The following is an 18,598-nucleotide window of genomic DNA, read 5'->3' as shown; positions in this document are numbered from 1 at the left end:
GCTGAACAAAACTATCTAATAATCCAATCCAAAAATTTAGGATAACATACCCGAAAACATTTTGAATTTTGAATTTTGGATATCCAATATCTTAAAATAAAGTCGAATATCAGATATTGGATCGGATATCCGATCCGAAATCCGAAAATTACTTTTTTCTTTTACCCATATTTCAATTTTCAAATTTTATCCATATGCCCAAAAGACAAAAACTCAGCTTACCCTAATTTCAATATTTTGTCCCTCACACTCACATATCCGCCTCTCTCTTCTTTCTCCTCCCTTCTCTCTCCTCTCTTTCTCAGATCTCCGGCATCTCTCTCCTCTCTTCTCTCTTACTCTCTGAGAAACCCCCATATTTTACCGTTGTTCAAAGCGGCTTCCCTTACTCCTCCACCAGAAGCGGCATCTTCCCTCACTCCTCCACCAGAAGCAGCGCGTCCCTCACTCCTCCACTAGAAGCGGTGACTTCCCTCACTTCTCAGATCTTCGGCAAGTGCTAGATTGCTCTCTTAAATTAGTTTGCATTTTGCAGGCTGTGTAATGTGTATAATTTTATTATTTTGTAATTTCAGAAAATTGGTTGTTGGACAATAATTTCAACTCTACTTTAGCTTTCTTTCACTCTTTGTTCAGCTTGTAAATTAATTGACTGCATTGATCTCGGTAGCCACCCCACCCACAGAATTTAAAGAACCTAAAGGAGCATTAATTACTAAAGATTATTAATTACTCTACTTTAGCTTTCTTTCACTCTTTGTTCATGTTGTAAATTAATTGACTGCATTAAAGCACCAACTTCTAGGAGAGACATAATTGACTGCATTGATCTCGGTAGCCAGCCCACCCACAGAATTTAAAGAACCTAAAGGAGCATGAGTCATATATTCTGCGGAACGGCGTTCTTGCCAAGGTTGTGTGTCTTTTTTCAGCCGACTCAAGTCCAAACCATTTGGACCTCTTAGGGGTTCTAATCAGGGAGCGCGCAAATCCCAAAACCACATAGTTTCTCCCCCAAAAATAACTTCTCTAGTCGGAGAACGTATTAGATACTTACCTAAACCAGTAGGTAACACCCCTAAATCTCCCTCTACGGAAATACCAATATAATACATATAATTATACTGTAGAGATAGACTTAGGCGTATTACCGCCGCGTGATTACGCAAGGCTACTCAACTTACTAAAAATAAAACCAACAATTTGCAGCGGAAAACTTCAATACTCTTTCTTTATTAATAATAACCATTGTCATGAGTACTCATAAAATATAAAGACCAACATTTCCTAATCTAGGTGAAACCATTCCCGGGACTCCATATGCTCAATCATTGACTTCACCTGAAATTAGTCAACACTACTTACCATTACGGTAAATAGGGTGAACCAAAACAAAATAAGAAATAGGGCTTAGCAAAATATGCTAAGTACGATAAGTGCAAGATAGTTAAACTCAATTTATTAGCAAACTTGTTTTTAAAACCAATTCCAATAATAATCCAATATATTCCAATTCATGATTCCAAATTCCATTATCAAAATATTTAAAAATACTCAATACTCAATAATAATGATTTATAAAATCAATTATTTCAAAAACTCAATAACCATTCAATTAACTCAATCTCCTCTTTAAGTGTGTACACCCCCTAAGCTAGTCTCCTACTATTTCAAGGCTATTCTTGGAGAAAGACTAGGTCATACAAAGTCCATAGTCTTCAATAAATCTGCACAATGAGATTAATAAAATAAACATACTTGTAAAGCTTTTTAAAATATTCAATAACCTCTTTAATTCAATAATACCAATAAATACCTCAAACTCCTTTTTAATTAAATCCAACATACTTTTAAAATCAAACCTTTAAAACATGATAATTAACTTAAATCATTCAAATCATGATATAAAAATCAATACTCCAATTTATTTAATAAAACCAATTAATTAAACATGCTTTATTCCAAAATTCATATTTCAATTCAATTTAATTCAAACACCAATAAAATCATATCAAACATGTTATTCAAACCAATTTTCAAGGTGTCTAGCCACCTAAACGTACCTTGATCCTTGCTAGCAAACCACTCAAAAGAACACTTTAAGAACCTTGATCGAAAACACCCAACAATTAAATATAACCTTAATTAATATAAGGTTAACAAATAACCCAACAATTAAATTAAAAACCCCCAACTATATATATATGAACCTTTTAAATTATTTTCTTATAAACATCATTAAAAATCTGATTTTATTTAATTAAAACTAGTTATAATAATTTTTATGAATCCCCCATAATAATTATAATTAATTAAATAAGAAAAGAGAAGAAGAAAGGATAGAAAACCAAGGAAAAGAGAAGAATTGGATTTGCGTTGGAAAGAATAGGCAGAATTTGCAGAGCCTGTAACTCCTTTGATATAACTCCAAATTGGGTGATTCTTGAGCCTAACCTCAAGGTTTTTTTAAGAGGAACAATTTTCCGTGAAATGACAAAACCCCAAAACTGAACAGAAGTGCCCAAAAATTGGCTTCAAAGATGTACGGGCTGATTTTCTTTAGAAAAGAGGAGAAGAAGAGTAAGAGAAGAAGAGAATTGGTGTGAAGAATGTGGGAGGTATGAAGGGGTATTTATAGGCTAGCTCATGCAAGAATTATGGCTAGAGAATGTGGGAAGAATTATGGTAAAAAGAATTAAGGAATTACTTGGAGAAGAGAATGAAAGAAATATAGAAAGTTTTGATATTAAGGTGATTGTGCATAATAAAAATATGGAAGGTATGTTGTCATGAAAAATAATATGGCAAGGAAGATTACTTGGGGAATAATCAAGAGAAATAAAAGGTAGGAAAATATGGTGATCAAATATTAAGAAAATGGAAAAATGGAATTAAGGAAAATAATAGATTTTTGGGAGATAATTAAAAATACAATTTACCAAAATAATTTCCCCCAAAATAATACAAGAGGGCCGAAAATAATTATGAAACCCTTGAAAAAAGAGAATGAATCGAAATATAGCTACTACACCAAAACTAGGTGCAAAGAACCAACCAGACTGACCTAGTGGATAAATTAGGAATACAGAAACAAAAACAGCAATTGGACCAGAGAATGCAATTACATTATAAGGGCGCAATTGAATGGATCGAGCAAGCTCGAATTGACGTAACATAAAACCTATTAGTGCGAAAGCACCATGAAGAGCAACAAAAGTCCACAGCCGCCTAATTGACACCTACGAGTAAAGTCTCCTTGTGCTTCAGGACCCCATAGTAACAATAAAGAGTGGACTAAACTATTAGCAGGAGTAGAAACTGTTGCGATTAAGAAATTGCAACCTTCCAAATAAGAACTGGCCAATCCATGGGTATACCATGAAGTTACAAAGGTTGTACCTGTAAACCAACCTCCTAAGGCGAAATAAGCACAAGGAAAGAGCAATAGCCCAGACCAACCTACAAAAACGAAACGGTCCCTCTGTAACAGTCATCCATACTATCAAATAAATCTTTTTCGTCTTTAATAAATTTACCAACGGCTATAGTCATAGTAATCCTCTTATTCAACTACTTCAATTAATTGACTGCTGCTCTTCACTTTCCCCATACAGGCTGCTAACACAGTGGGCTACTGCTTCCCAGCCCCCATCCTAACAGTAAGTAAGCAACCTAGCAATGTTTTGTGAAAGCATAAAAGACTTAAGTGCTTCCTTCCTAGTTGCTGCAAGCTCACCCTCGCGCCCGGTAGTCGAACTACATCAGCTTTCAAAGACTAGACCCTGACATGAGAAAATCCCAACTCCCTCTCACAATCTCCAATTTAGTTTTAAGGGGCTCCAGCTATAGTTGTAGGGCATCTGCTCTCTCCTTCAGGGGAGTCACCTCACCTACAAGCGAATCCCTCTCAGAGCTGATCCGCTAAATTTCCTTATCCTTCTCAGTAAGAGCAGCACTCTGATTATAATAATCCTTCTCCACTTTAAGCAAGACATTAGCCAAGTCACCAACAAACTTGAGCCCTGTTCTTTTGAGCTTCTGGATAGAGTAGAGTAGGAGTTAGCAGAGCAAAGCAGATTGAAACAGAGCAGAGCAGAGCCGAGTCGAGCAGAGCAGATTTCATTATTATTATTATTATTATTATTATTATTATTATTATTATTATTATTATTATTATTATTATTATTATCGCATTATTATTATTATTATCGCATTATTATTATAATCATTAAATATAATTATTAAATAATAATAATTATTATTAAATATTATTTAATTGTTTTTTTATTATTATTAAAAATTAATAATTATTATTATCTTTAAATATTAGTTATTATCTTTAAATATTAATTTTAATTATAAAAAATCAATTATTATTAATAATTATTATTACTATTATTATTATTATTATCATTATCATTATCATTATTATTATTATTACTATTATTATTATTACTATTATTATTATTAAATATTAATTATTATTATTATCATTAAATATTAATTATTTATTATTATTATTAAATATTTATTAATATTATCATAATTCAATATTACTTATTATTATAATTATTAAATATATTATTTATTTATTTATTTATTATTATGTAATATAAATTTTTAATATTATTATTATTATAATTCAATATTTATTATTATTATTATTAAATATTAATTACTTATTGTTATAATTAAATATTAATTATTTATTATTATTATTAAATATTAATTAGTATTATACTAATTCAATATTAAGTATTATTTTTTAAGTAGAGTAAAGCTAAGAAGGGTAGAGTAGAGTAGAGCATAGTAGAGTAGATTGAAGAAGAGTAGCTCAATGCAGAGTAGAGCAGCTCTGAAGAACGGGGCCTTGGTAAGCTACAAAATGGAAGAAAGCAGATTAAACAACAAGTTAGAGAAAAAGGCATTTATAAGAGTTGCAAACTAGAGGTACACATTACATAAATCCTTTTTATTTATTTTTTTTGAAAGACACACTACATAAATCTTAGTCATACTTTGTAACACCCCCGATTTACTAACAAATAATAAACAAGAATTAAAGGAAAAATAAACAACCTTTGAATAAAATTGCGGAAGCATACACCTAAATCGGAGGTATTACCGCCACACTCAACAACCTGTCAAGTGTTAAGGCTTACAAAATCCCAATAATTACAACTTACAAGTCAATAAACTAAGTGAGCTATAAGTACAATTTTACAAACTCGTTACAGCATACTAATCGAAACACTTGAGCTCCTTTAGCTACGATCACTTGTTAAACCTGCTTAGAAAATATTGACTGCTCACCATTAAGGACAAATTCAAAAATAGATCGTCACCATAAGAAAAAGACATGGCCGCAAACACAAGTAGCACAACAAACAAACACACAGGCGTCAGTAAAAAGCTGAGTAATCATTACATATCAGAATGCTGAGAATAATAGAATAATTAATATTACTAGCTCAATTAAACATTGTAGTTCAAAACTACATTACACATTGTACTCTGAAAATAACCTTTATCAACTCAACCTCGAATAATAATACGAACCTTTACTCAACTCATCTGTCCCATAAATGTGCCACGCTCTTTGTTTTACCTAGCCTTGACATGGGTAATTCGAATAACAAACCAACAAGTATAAAAACTTGAATATTCTCAATAACCAGAAAAATACCTTAAATCAGACCACATATAGGTCAATTCCCACTGTAGGGGACCATAGAAAAATAATTAATAAAGATTATACCTCATTCTTAACTCATGATTATCATCTCCTTACCAACATGCCACGGACTAAGGTCTATAATGCCGAGCCTCAAACCATAAACAAGATAATATGCTCAACCTTTTTTGATCTCATATATTGATCAAATAACCATTCACAAATTAATTTATAATATCTCAATAGTGGCAAATGTTCCCAAATAACATAACAATTCGATTCATGAATATCTCAACTCTTAGGGCAATAATACTAGCACCCAAAATTAATTAATTCTCAACCCAAGATAATACTCTGCATTAGTAACCCTAAAACCTTAATAAAACAATACTCCCTATAGCAACAACATTAAAACCCTAGCATAATAACACAATCAATCATGTAAAACACTAGTAATAACGCAATTAAATCTGATCAAATTATATAATTATATACATGAATCATACATATCAATAGCAAACCAAACAATAATTGTATAAAACAATTAAGATAGTGTAATTACCATATGGACAATTAGCTTCGGACTACGGCAAGAAATAGGTTGGGCGACATTGGTGTTTGTAGGCTTTGATATTAAAAAGAAAATATCATGAGGCTTCTCAATTGATCTCATCATGAAGTAATCATCATATAAAACAATAGATATGGATGATGGAAATTGTTGAACGAAAAACTTAAATTAAAGAAGAACATATTCTGATTTTGGTATATGAATAAAAGGTACAAATTGGAAAACGGCCGGCTGCTATATTGCTATCTCTCTCTCTCTCTCTTTTTTTTTTTTTTTAATAAAATATCTTTTAAAGTTTTAGATCGAATATTAATAGGGTTTAAAATAGTTTATATACGTTTAAAAATAAAGAATTGTATTTAAATTAAAATAGGGTTTTAAATCTTTCTGAACTCTAAAATAAAAATATGAGATTAAGAATTTTTTTTTTAATAAATAAAAAAAACTATTTTTTCTATAAAATATATTATATAAAATCATAAAATATTCGGATATTACATACTTTATCACGGTTTTTTATTTTATTTTTTAAAAGTATACTTTATCACTAGTTTACATGTAATGTAACTACGAAGTACTGATTTTGTTTCCTTACAGTCTTTAAATTTCCTGGCTTTTCAGAGCCCCTTTAGATATATGTATACTAGCTTTTTATGCATGCCATGTGTGCAATAATATTAAAAATATATATATATAAATTCACTCGTAAATAATATGATTTTTTGAAGTATAAGTAAAAGTATTAATTTGCAATCATAAAGTGTGAAGAAAAGTTGTCGGACTCGGTTCTATAATATGTAATTAACCGCTATAACATCATAACGAAAAATTGCGCTTTTTAATGACAACTTTTTGGTTCCTGTGGCACCTAATTGTGTCTCCTGAAAAACCAAACCCAGTGATGAGTACTTTTCACGTCATTGATTATCGAATGAGGTGAAATGTTGAAGAGTCTCGTTAATTCTTCTATTTTCTAAAATGTTTCAATAAAAATAATTCATTTCTTATTTTGAAAATCATCCATTCACTACTACAAAAAGCGTGTTTTTTGGACGCTTTTTAGGCCTTTTTTCGACGCTAAAAAGTGTCGAAAAAATATTTCTCGACACTGCTAAAAAGCGTCGAAAATACGTGAGTCGAGAATTTTGAGGGACACAAAAAAGCATCGAGAATATCGACTCTTTTATGTGTCCTAACTAATATACGAAGTGTCGGAAAATACTTATTTCGCACATTATCCCAAATTTGTGTAGTTTTTTAGCGACGCTTTTACATGTCGACATACTCAAATTTAACGACGCTTTTTGTTGTCTTGCGTTTATTCGTGTCAGCCTATGGTATGACGAGAAACTCTTGAAATATGAAAATGTGCAAAATATGTAGACATTAAAAAGCGTGTAGTATTTTTTTTAAGCTTTTTTTTTCTTTTTTTTTTCCCTTTTATTAAATTATTACCATCATACATACATTAGTTATTTAAATTTATCATAAATTAAATTAATAACATTAAAATTAAAATAAACAAATATTCTATAAAACTAGATCAGATTAAAAAAAAACAATAATCAATCAACATAATAAGATTACGTAGTTAATTACCAAATTTATAAAAGAAAACATCAACACAATTAATAAAAATAAAAAAAAAAATGTCGCATAGTATAGTAGCTTGTCCCTAAATAAATACATCACTAATATAATTAAGACTAAAAACCAAAATAGATAGATGATGGCGTTATAGACGATATAGTCGCTTGTTTTAATGCTCAAGTGTCCCGACCTATTCTTTTGTTGCACCTACATTGCCTTTTTCAATCTTCAAAAAAAAAAAAAAAAAAGTACAAAGTATAAATTAGTACATTACACAATATAGGCTTATACACACACACAAGCTCTGAATTTCACACACACACACAAGCATTTTGAATTTCACACACACACACAAGCATTACACAAACGTCTTTGACGCCATGTTGGATGCTGCTTACTTTGCCATGGCTGATCTTAATTTCACTAACATCCCCATCATGGTCACTGAGTCAGGCTGGCAGTCTAAGGGGGATGCCAAAGAGCCCGATGCCACTCTCGAGAATGCCAACACTAACAACAGCAATCTTATAAAGCACATTCTCAACAATACAGGAACACCAAAACATCCAGGAATCGGTGTTAGTACTTACATCTATGAACTATATAACGAGGATACAAAAGATGGGGCCACCTCAGAAAAGAATTGGGGATTATTCGATGCAAATGGGAAGCCATTCTATATCTTGCGTCTCACTGAGTCTGGGTCTGTTTTGTCTAATGATACAACAAACTAGACTTACTATATTGCAAGAGATGGAGCTGACAAGAGGATTATTCCCCTTTATTGCAGGGTGAGCCTTGCTATGAGCCTGATAATGTATTTGCTCATGCTACTTATGCTTTCAACACTTATTATCAGAACACAGGAAAAGCTCCGGAATCTTGTGACTTCAATGGTGTGGCTGAAATCACCACCACCGATCCAAGTATGATTAAAACTGCAGACTGTATATTCAACATACTTTCTAATATCAATTTCTAATCTGTGATTTTTATCTGCTGCAGGTCATGGCAATTGCACATCAAGTATGGGTGGTCTCAATACACATAAGTTTAAAGAGATTCCAATTTTATATGAGATAAAGATCTTAATATGCGAAGTTTCACAATTTTACCATATTTTAAGGTTTGGACTATAGATGACATAATGACAATGTTTACACTAAAATCTTCCCTATTAATCTGATTACAGTTAGCTCAGGAAATTGGAACCCAAGGTAGCATCCTTATGTACCATTGTACATCTCTTATTTAAGTTTTTGTGTTTTGCACAGAACAGCCTGGCGAGTTCAGATGGCAACCAGGTCCTCTGACTCAGGTTGAACTAGTAATTCACGGTATATAGTAAGGAAGCAACACGGTAGAAACACACCACAACAACAAGCAGCAGCAGCAACAGGCAAAAACACACCACAACAACAATAAGCAGCAGAAACTATGCACATATAACTTAAGCCACATATACCCTTCAAGGACTGAACTTCAGATCTGAAATTGGAGTTTTGAAAATTTAGTTCGAAGCAAACCACACTTATAAACACCCCCAAAAACTTCAAATCATATCAAAGTGAATCGAATCCCAAATGATACAGCCCATATTAACTGAATGTATATATTCTTACCAGAATGGAAATGAAAGATTTCTAGCAGAAAGAATCCTACATATTGATTACTTACCATATAAAAATCACAACTATGATCAGATTTGGAAGAATGAGTCAAAGAAGACGCATATAAATGCGAACACTAATAAAGTTGCTTGACTTGTCCAGAGCATATGCTACACTTATGAATGGATCCAAAAACAATGAACTTAAAGTATTGTATGTTTGAATTTAAACAGGTAACTAAATCAACTCAATTCAGGCAAAATCATTATGTTGAGCTAGCAGACTTCTGATAATTTGTTTCATTTGGGATCGGATAATTCTAAAACCATTCACCAACCGAGCACCAATACATAAGTATAGAATTTGATTAACGGACACCTATGCATAAGTATGAGGCCAAACAGCATGATTACAGTTGGAAATGAACAACTCCCACAGAGATTCGCAAATTTACCTTGATTTAAGAACTTGTTACTTAATTATGTTACGAATCACATTAGACCAGACCTGATGCAGATTACACCAAGCCAAAACTTATTTCAATTAACTTATTTGTAAATATCTTTAATTGCGTATCAGTATAAAACATTATATAAAGTAGATATTTGGAAAATTACACTGAGATGAAACTAAATTATCCCACATAATAATATTTATCTAAAAAAAATTAATTTTAAAAGGATCCTTGTTGAGGGACCACTATCACTCAGTTAAACAAATATATAATAGGATCAGCACTTTCACTAAGCAAATAGACAACCATCAAACTTACAATATCAAGAAGTATATCCGCTGAAAAGTAATGTAAGTAATCAATTCAAGCCTACAAACTTATTGAGGGGTGAAGGAAAAACATCAGAAGGAAACAAAACAAAAAAGTTATACAAGTTCCATGAATGGATCATTCAACAAACCACACTGAAAATCTACAACATACGACTCCAAGGCACACGTTTTCCAAGTAAATAGAAGATAAGTGTCACATAAAACATCCAATTAGGGAAATCTAATCAAGCCTACTCAATGAAAATAAGAATGTGACATACAACACTATAACGCTAGAATCTTTAAAAGGGTATTCTTGTTTCCCAAAACCCTTTAAGTGCAATTTCTCTAATATAAGTGAGCTAATATCTAAGGTAGAGTGTACCTTCTTTTGCCACAAAAGTACAGTAAGAGCATACAATCTGTGCGTTTCCAGCTGCTGAACAAGGCTGGAAAACAGAAAAGGTAGTGTTAGTAAGCTTTACCATTTTGAAGGTAGGTGGGCCGTGGGCCGTGCCGTGAACAAAAATCCTGGGTCTGGCACGGGCACGGCCCGTGGCACAGCGGGTGGCACGGTGGCCGGCACGTGGGCCGGCACGCTGGCACGACCCGCCGGCACGGCACGGCCCGTGCCTTATGGCCGTTGGAAAGTAGCCGTTTTCCAACAGCTATAAACGGCTACTTTTCCACCCAATTTCCCACCCAAATCCCCTATAAATACCTCATATTTTCCTCCAAAATTTTCACAATTCATCAACTCATCTCTTCTCTCTTATTCTCTAATTTTCTTACTCCCAAATTCTCAATTCTCAATTCTCAAATTCCTACAAATCATACAATCTTCCTCTCTTTTGTGAAAAGAAAAAAAAAATTCCTACTCTCTTATAAATTTTACATTGTTACTATTATTACTTTTATTAGTCTACTACCAAAAAAAAAAAAAAAAAATTGTTATATTTACATTCGGGAAATTATAAGTTCGAGAAATTATAAATTTGGGAAAGCATTGAAGCGTCATTGTAAGATCTAACTCAACTTTATTTTAATTTGTTGTTATTATATTGTATTCTTGGAACTACTTAATTATATAAAAACTACTTTCTATTTTAATTGTGGGTTATTTGGATTGTTGAAATCTGTCTAAGGCGGGATTTGGGCTCTGGACAACGTCGATCCTAACCTCTCCTACCTGGGATCTCATTGATCCAAGTAATCTACTATTATTATAATTATTTTTGAAAATTTAATTTATATAAAAACTACTTACTAATTAATTCTCATTGATCTCATTGTTGTTAATTGTTACTTTGTTATTGTTAGTTGTGTTATTATTATTAATTAATCATGGCATCAAACCAGAACGTTTCCTCCTCCTCTAGAAAAGCCAAGTCAAAACGTAGGGAATCACCAAGCCCAAACGCTTCAATGTCTATGCCCCCCCCCCTAACATGCCCTTTCTCTCTTCTAACATGCCCTTTCCAAACACTTCCACCCCTTTCTTTCATCCCCAAAACACAGGAGGGCAAGAACAAATGGATGATATGGCTCCTTGGACCCAATTTCAACAAACCCAATTTCAACAATATGAATTTCCTTTTCCTCCTCCTCCTCCTCCTTCCCAAGGTAGCCAAACACAAGCCTCCGGGTCGAGTGAACCATCCACCCAAAATCCTAACATATTAGAGTGGTGTACCGAAGAGGATTTTGCTCAAACCAAAAGAAAGAGTGAATGTTGGGCACATTATCAATTAAGTAAAGATGGAAAAAAATGCAAGTGTCGGACTTGTGGTAAAATTTTCTCGGCCGATACCAAGGGAGGGACGGAACACCTTACTAGACATACAAAAAAATGTGGTGGACCATCTAGTGATCCAACCCAACCTAAAATTTCTCAATTCCATCCACAAGGTTTCATTTACAATTACGAGAGAGATAGGGATGAACTTGGGAGAATGATTGTACATGCAGAACAACCTTTTCTTTTCGCCGAAAATGATGCCTTCAACAACTATATTAACCGAGCACTACAACCAAAACACAAAAAAATCTCCCGAAAAACCGTTCGATCTGCTGCCATGGAGACTTATCTAGAGTACAAATTGAAATTAGTAAATGAATTAGCTAATCTTCCTAGTAGAGTTTCTTTAACCACCGATGCATGGGATGGTGGGTACGGACTTCACTATTTATGTGTTACTTGTCATTGGTTAGATAATGAGTGGATGTTACAAAAACGCATCATTCATTTCAAAATGCTTGAATACCCTCATACCGGTCTTAACATTTCACATCATTTAATGGAAGCTATTGATGCGTATAGTCTTAGGGATAAAATCATGTCTATGACTTTCGATAATGCAACTTCTATGACATATAGTGCGAATTTGGTCAAATCCCAATTGAACGATGTTATACTAGATGGAGATGCACTTCATGTTAGATGCATTTGTCATGTTCTTAACTTGTGTGTGAAGGATGGAACACAAGCAATTGGTCCATTTTATCACAAAATAAGGAATGCTATTTGCACTATTAATAGCTCTAACATGAGATATCAAGAATGGAAAGGTTTTTGCATGCAACAACGGATAAAAACCATAAAAATAGCACCGGATTGTCCAACTAGGTGGAACTCCACCTATGAAATGTTGAGTCGGGCAATCGAGTACAAGGTTCATTTAACACTTTTTTATAATATGAAATTTCCACAAAATGCTTTACTTGAAGATGATTGGGCTAATTGTGAAAAATATATGCAGTTTTTACAATTACTATATGGTATGACACATTGTTTTTCTTCTGTATATAATCCTTGTGCTCATTCTTTTCTTAGCAATGCATGTTTACTTGCACAACTTTTTGCGGAACACCGATCACAACATGTTTATCGTGGATATCTTCCATCCATGGAGGATAAATGGCGTAAATATTACACCGATATTCCTATGATTTATATTTTTGCTTCTATTTTAGATCCTAGACAAAAATATGATGGTACCTTTTTATTAATTGATATTTATTATAGTAACATGAATTTTGAAGATGATGTTGAAACTTTTAAGAATAAGGTGACGGATGAGTTTTTTAATTTATATAATGTTTATGAAAGTAAATATGGAACCGTGTCTCGATTTGCCCCTTCTCAAACATCCAAAAATGTAAGTAAACGGACCAAAGGTTTATTTGCACAAGCTGCTAACTTGATGTCTAAGTATTCAGGTACAGAATCATCATCATCTAGGAGAACACAAAGCGATGTTTCGGAGTTGCAAATGTACTTAAGTTACGACTTCATGAAAGGCATGGACGATGAAGAGAAGTTTGGCCTCGACATCCTCGATTGGTGGAAATCACAAGCCGTGAAACATCCAATTTTGTCGGCAATGGCTCATGATATTTTTGCTATCCAAGTCTCCTCCGTTGCTTCCGAAAGAGCTTTTAGTGCGTCGGGAAGAGTTCTAGACGATAGAAGAACAAGACTAAAACCCGAAACACTTGAAATGTGTGTTTGCTTCAAGGATTGGTTGGATGCCGAAACTCGTTCTCAAGATCGTATTTATGCACAAAACGACGACGATGAAGGAACGTCGACTTCTTTTAGTTCTCATACTTCTCAATCCACTCAATTGGCGGATGAACTTGAACCTCTAGGAGACGAAGACGAAGACGAAGATGAAGACGAAGGCGAAGACGAAGACGACCAATAATAATTACATGATTACATATTTACATTATACACTGTTGTATTCTTTTTGTATTATCGAACTTCGTATTCCGTATAATAAATGAAGTTATTCAATATTCATACACTATTGTACGATTTTTAATTATCATTACTTATTTTGTAATTTTGTATTATTGAATTATCGTACATTCGTACCGGCTACTGTCATATAATAAAATAAGTTATTCTTCAATTTTTTGTGTTTTCGGATTATCGCACTAGTATTTTTTTTTATTATATGCATTTTTGTTTTTAATTCGTTTTTTTTTTACATAAGGTAGGCACGGTTTGGCCCGCGGCCCGGCACGGCACGGCCCGCTAGGCACGTGGGCCGTGCCGTGCCGTGGGCTGGGGTGTGCCAATTTCAGGCACGGCACGGCCCGCCGCGGAGCCGGCACGGCACGGCACGGCCAGGCACGGCCCGCGGCGGCACGGGCACAGCCCATGTTTAGATGAAACTAATAAAACCAGGTTGAGAAGCAAGTAAACAGTTTGAGGAAGCAACAATAAAACACGAGTAAACAGTATACAAAAGCACATGAAACTAATAGAACGCAACAACTCTCAACAATCTTGGTCTAAAAAAGGGTTGTTTTTTGGTTTTTAAATTTGAAATTGTATTGTCATTAGCCTTTTTGTTCTGAGTTATTAGCCAGGTAGTTCATCATAATTACTACCTCCGTTTCATAAAATCTGCAACAATTTCCCAAAACGGAAACTACACATTATGTGCAACAAACTAAAAGTTACCTCTTTTAGTAAATTTTTTTGTGTCAAATTACCACCATACCCTTACTAAAGTTTACTTAGCTTCAATAAACAACATATTAACTCTTTAACCCAAATTAATTTATCCCTAATTAAAACCCTAACCCACATTCTCTCTCCTCCCTCATAACCATATCCACCACCAACACCACCAATTTTTCTCTCTCCTCCCTCTCAACCACCACCACCAGCACCATCCTTATCCTCTTTTCTCTCTCTTCTCTCACCGCACCACCACCACTCAGATCCACCGCACCACCACCACCACTCACATCCACCGCACCGTCTTTTCTCTCTCTTCTCTCTTCTCTCGTGGTTGGGGGCGCATTTCAGATCATGGTGGCGATATGGGGTTGCGATTCTTGACGGTGGTGAGGTCGGGTTTCAATTTGATGATGGTGGTGAGGTAGGTCGAGTTTCAATTACCCTCGATTGCCGCGCGACCCTCGCACTCGTGAGGGTCACCGATTTCTCCAACTCCAGTTCGCCGCTGCTTTCACCATTTTCAAAGTCGTCGTCGTACAATTTGGTTGGATTTGGGGGTCGTGCGATTTGGTTGGATTTAGGGGTCTGCGATTTAGTAGCGTTTTGGTGGTCTGCGATTTGGTTGGGTGGGTTCGTTGGTGGTGGTAAGTGGGGGTTTTGGTTCTTTGGTGGTGAGTTGGGGTTTTGGTTCGTTGGTGGTTGGGTGGGTTTTTAGTGGTGGTGCGAGTTGGTTGGATGGTTTTGATGGTGGTGGTGCGAGTTGATTGGTGGTGGTGAGGTGGGGCTTCGTTCATTGGTGGTCTGGTGGTGTTGGTGGTCTGGTTGTGGAGTTGGTGGTCTGGTGGTGGTCTGGTTTTGATGGTGGTGGTGTGAGTCGGCTGGCTGGGTTTTGGGTGGTTGTGGTGGAGTTGTTTTCTCTCTCATCTAATTAATCACATGCCCTTTTGTTTTCTAATCTTTGCTTAAGAAATTTTGCCTTGGGAATTGTGCAAGCCCCTTTGTTGCAGATTTTATGAAACGGAGGTAGTAAAAAACATGGTAATGCTATAGTTTATCATAATTAAATAACATGGTAATGCTATAGTTTATCATTCTACTCCACGAGTCAAGCTTGAGCAGTTTTGGGATTTGCACTAGCTTGTTATTGGGAGCTTGTCACGGATCAAAAAAGGGCTAATAATCACTAGAGTGAGTCATGAACGTTAGCTCAATCACATAATTGTAATTAGGTATATCGCTGATCACATAATCAGCAAACATAATGTACTTTCTTTCCTATAGAGTATAGATTACCCTTTGTCAAATTCCAAATTCTCCCAAAAAAACTCAAAAATGTGAGCTCGCGGAGCAAAGATAATGGGATACATCAAGTATAAAGCTATACTTGCAAATCTGTACTACTGAAAATAACATACTTCCTATGACGCTCTAATGGCTTGTAAAATATCCTTCTGCAATCTGCATTAGACCAAAATAATATCAGATAATCAGCAAGGTAATGAGAGCAATTCCCCCCGCCAAGTATATTCGGCCTTCTTTCTGCCAACTCCATATCTGAAGTTACATTGTTGACATAAATCAAGTTATAAACATGACCTTTTTATGTTAGTCCTTATTCTCTTTAACTTACATAAACCAATTTAAAATCAGTAAAATCAGATTTGATGAATGATGGTGACTGCATATTGCAAGACACTCGTAAATCATCAAAATTTAGTTTCAAAAAGTAAAAGTCAGTTTAATCAATATAATTATATAAATCAAGTGAAGGGAACAAGGCCTTGAAAGTTTAGAGCACAAAAACAAGTACACACTTTTCTTGTACTGATAAATACAAAATCAGACTCTCAGGTTTCTGTTAGCTGTAAATTCATATACTTTCACAAACAGTTTTACCATACTAAACTTAACTGATTCATATACCAAGCAACCTAAATATCGACAGCCCTCTAAGGATAGGGAAGAGGAGAAATCCAAGACAAATTTCTGCCAACAGACCGAACCTAGTCGAAATCCTCAAGAACTTTAGCTGCCAATTGAAGCACCAATTTTCAATTCAGTCAGTTATTCCAACCTAGTCAATTAATCCTCATTCCTCAAGCCTTATTTAGAGATTGGCAGCCTAAAGTTGCTAAGGAGAGTGATAACGTAGTCACTTGCTTAGTTGGATGCTATGTTTATAAAGGGTATTATATCTACATTCAGGTCTGCTGTGATATTGGTTTGTAGTGGTCTAATCAGGTTTCAACCGATAAAAAGAGAACAAAATGTTAACAGTATAAATCTCTTTTTAAAAAGTTTGAAAAAATTTAAGCATTACCATGTTAGGCAAGTAGATTCCACCTAGAATTTATAGGTTATTCCAAATCTGACTTCACAAAGATGCAACTGATTCTAATTTTATCATATTTACTTCTACTTGGACATAGATTATCAAGTGACACATGAAGTATTTAGGTGTTAGAATTGTGCTGAAATAGAAGTTATTCTATCTCAGGTAATTAACGGGCACAGCGCAGTTCTCGAATTCTAATGTTAAGGTAGATTTTCTCATATCCTAACCCCAAATCATTTTCTCTTATTTAAGTAGATATGTAAATACTTTGTGTCAGCTTCTGTGTTGCTTTAATTTGGACCAATTTTTTTTATCGAAAACTTTATGGAGCCTTCAGTAATGTCACTAATGTCATAGACTCATATAAGCTGAAGTGTGATCAAAGTTTCAAACTATCAGTGCTACAACTTATGATGAGCTATCCTGGTAACTTGAACTCTTGACAGATTACACTTCCTAAATTTTGACATTACCTTTTCATCTCCTTATATCTAAAGATGAGTTTTGCTTTCCTCAACACCATTTAGCATTAATATTCCATTCACCACTATCCCTCCCTAATAAGTAAGAACATGACTATCACCACCACGCTAACCCCCCTTAAAGCAAGCACACTGTCAGCTTTTCCAAACAATTCAAGACAATCTTCATCAAAACAAGAAAGTGCCATTCACAACAAAGCCAGAAAATTCAAAGCCTATAAAATTCATAACAAAAACCCAAAAAATTCCAAACTAAAACCCTAGAAAACGCCATAAAATTCATAACAAAAACCCATAAAAAAAACTACTTTAAAAAATAATAAAAAAAAAAAAATAAAAAAAAAAAAAAAAAAAAAAACAGGGAAACATCAAAATTGTAAACAGAATTCAAGAAAAAAACAACATAAAAAGAAATTAAATTATCTAATTAAGGGCAAAAAATTACCTCGCAATAAGAGACCAATTCTTGTTCTACTCCAACTCAAAATCGAAGACATGCAAAAAAAAATTCCCAATTTTAATGAAATTTTGAGAATGTGAGATATTAGGGTACCAAAAAACGATAGATATATACCTAGCAACAAAATTGTAAAGCAAATTGTAAATCGATACCTGAAATTTATAAAAGAGACGAGCAAATACCCCCCAAATTCGTTGAATTTTAGCAAGAAAAACCCAGAAATTAACAACAAAAGGTTGATGTTGTATCTTGTCGTTGATGAGTGAAGTGCAGGTTAGAGGAGAGCAAAATAGCTAGTGGGCGGTTTAATTAATTGGGAGTATTTTAATTTTTTTTTTTTTGAAATACAACCCGCTAATTTTTTTTTCGTTAAAAGTTTTAAAATTGCGGGCAGCAATGACTCACGTGTATAGCATGTGATTTTCTTGACGCTTTACAATGTCGAGACAATTTTCGACCACAAAAAGCATCGAGAAAACGGAATCCAAAATCATACGCTGACGCCACAGCAAAGGCGTCGAAACAAAAGCGTCCAAAATACACGGGTTTTGTAGTAGTGATTTCGTATCCTATGTATGAAAAAACATCCAATCTAGTTTAGTTTGGTTCATGATATGGGTTCAATAATTGTGTA

General features: G+C 34.1%; 1 long non-coding RNA gene and 1 pseudogene across 3 annotated transcripts; one reads left to right on the top strand and one right to left on the bottom strand.

Annotated features, from left to right (window-relative positions):
• Nucleotides 1-7,490: 7,490 nt before the first annotated feature.
• LOC145576514 (uncharacterized) lies at nt 7,491-18,342 on the bottom strand. 3 transcript variants are annotated; one of them, XR_014098416.1, is made up of 4 exons: nt 18,117-18,342; nt 17,950-17,984; nt 10,596-10,659; nt 7,491-8,061 (listed from the first exon to the last, which is right to left on the bottom strand). It is a non-coding gene; the product is annotated as an uncharacterized LOC145576514 (long non-coding RNA). The 3 variants fall into 3 exon arrangements; XR_014098415.1 differs by having other exon boundaries at nt 17,950-18,342; XR_014098414.1 differs by lacking the exons at nt 7,491-8,061; nt 10,596-10,659 and adding an exon at nt 15,966-16,145.
• LOC145577020 (glucan endo-1,3-beta-glucosidase 2 pseudogene) lies at nt 8,198-9,158 on the top strand (annotated as a pseudogene).
• Nucleotides 18,343-18,598: the final 256 nt, after the last annotated feature.

The sequence above is a fragment of the Chenopodium album genome, chromosome 13, assembly GCF_948465745.1.
Source record: "Chenopodium album chromosome 13, dcCheAlbu1.1, whole genome shotgun sequence".
Taxonomy (NCBI): domain Eukaryota; kingdom Viridiplantae; phylum Streptophyta; class Magnoliopsida; order Caryophyllales; family Amaranthaceae; genus Chenopodium; species Chenopodium album.
The sequence above is the reverse complement of the archived record's forward strand: the minus strand, read 5'-3'. Positions and strand labels throughout refer to the sequence as shown.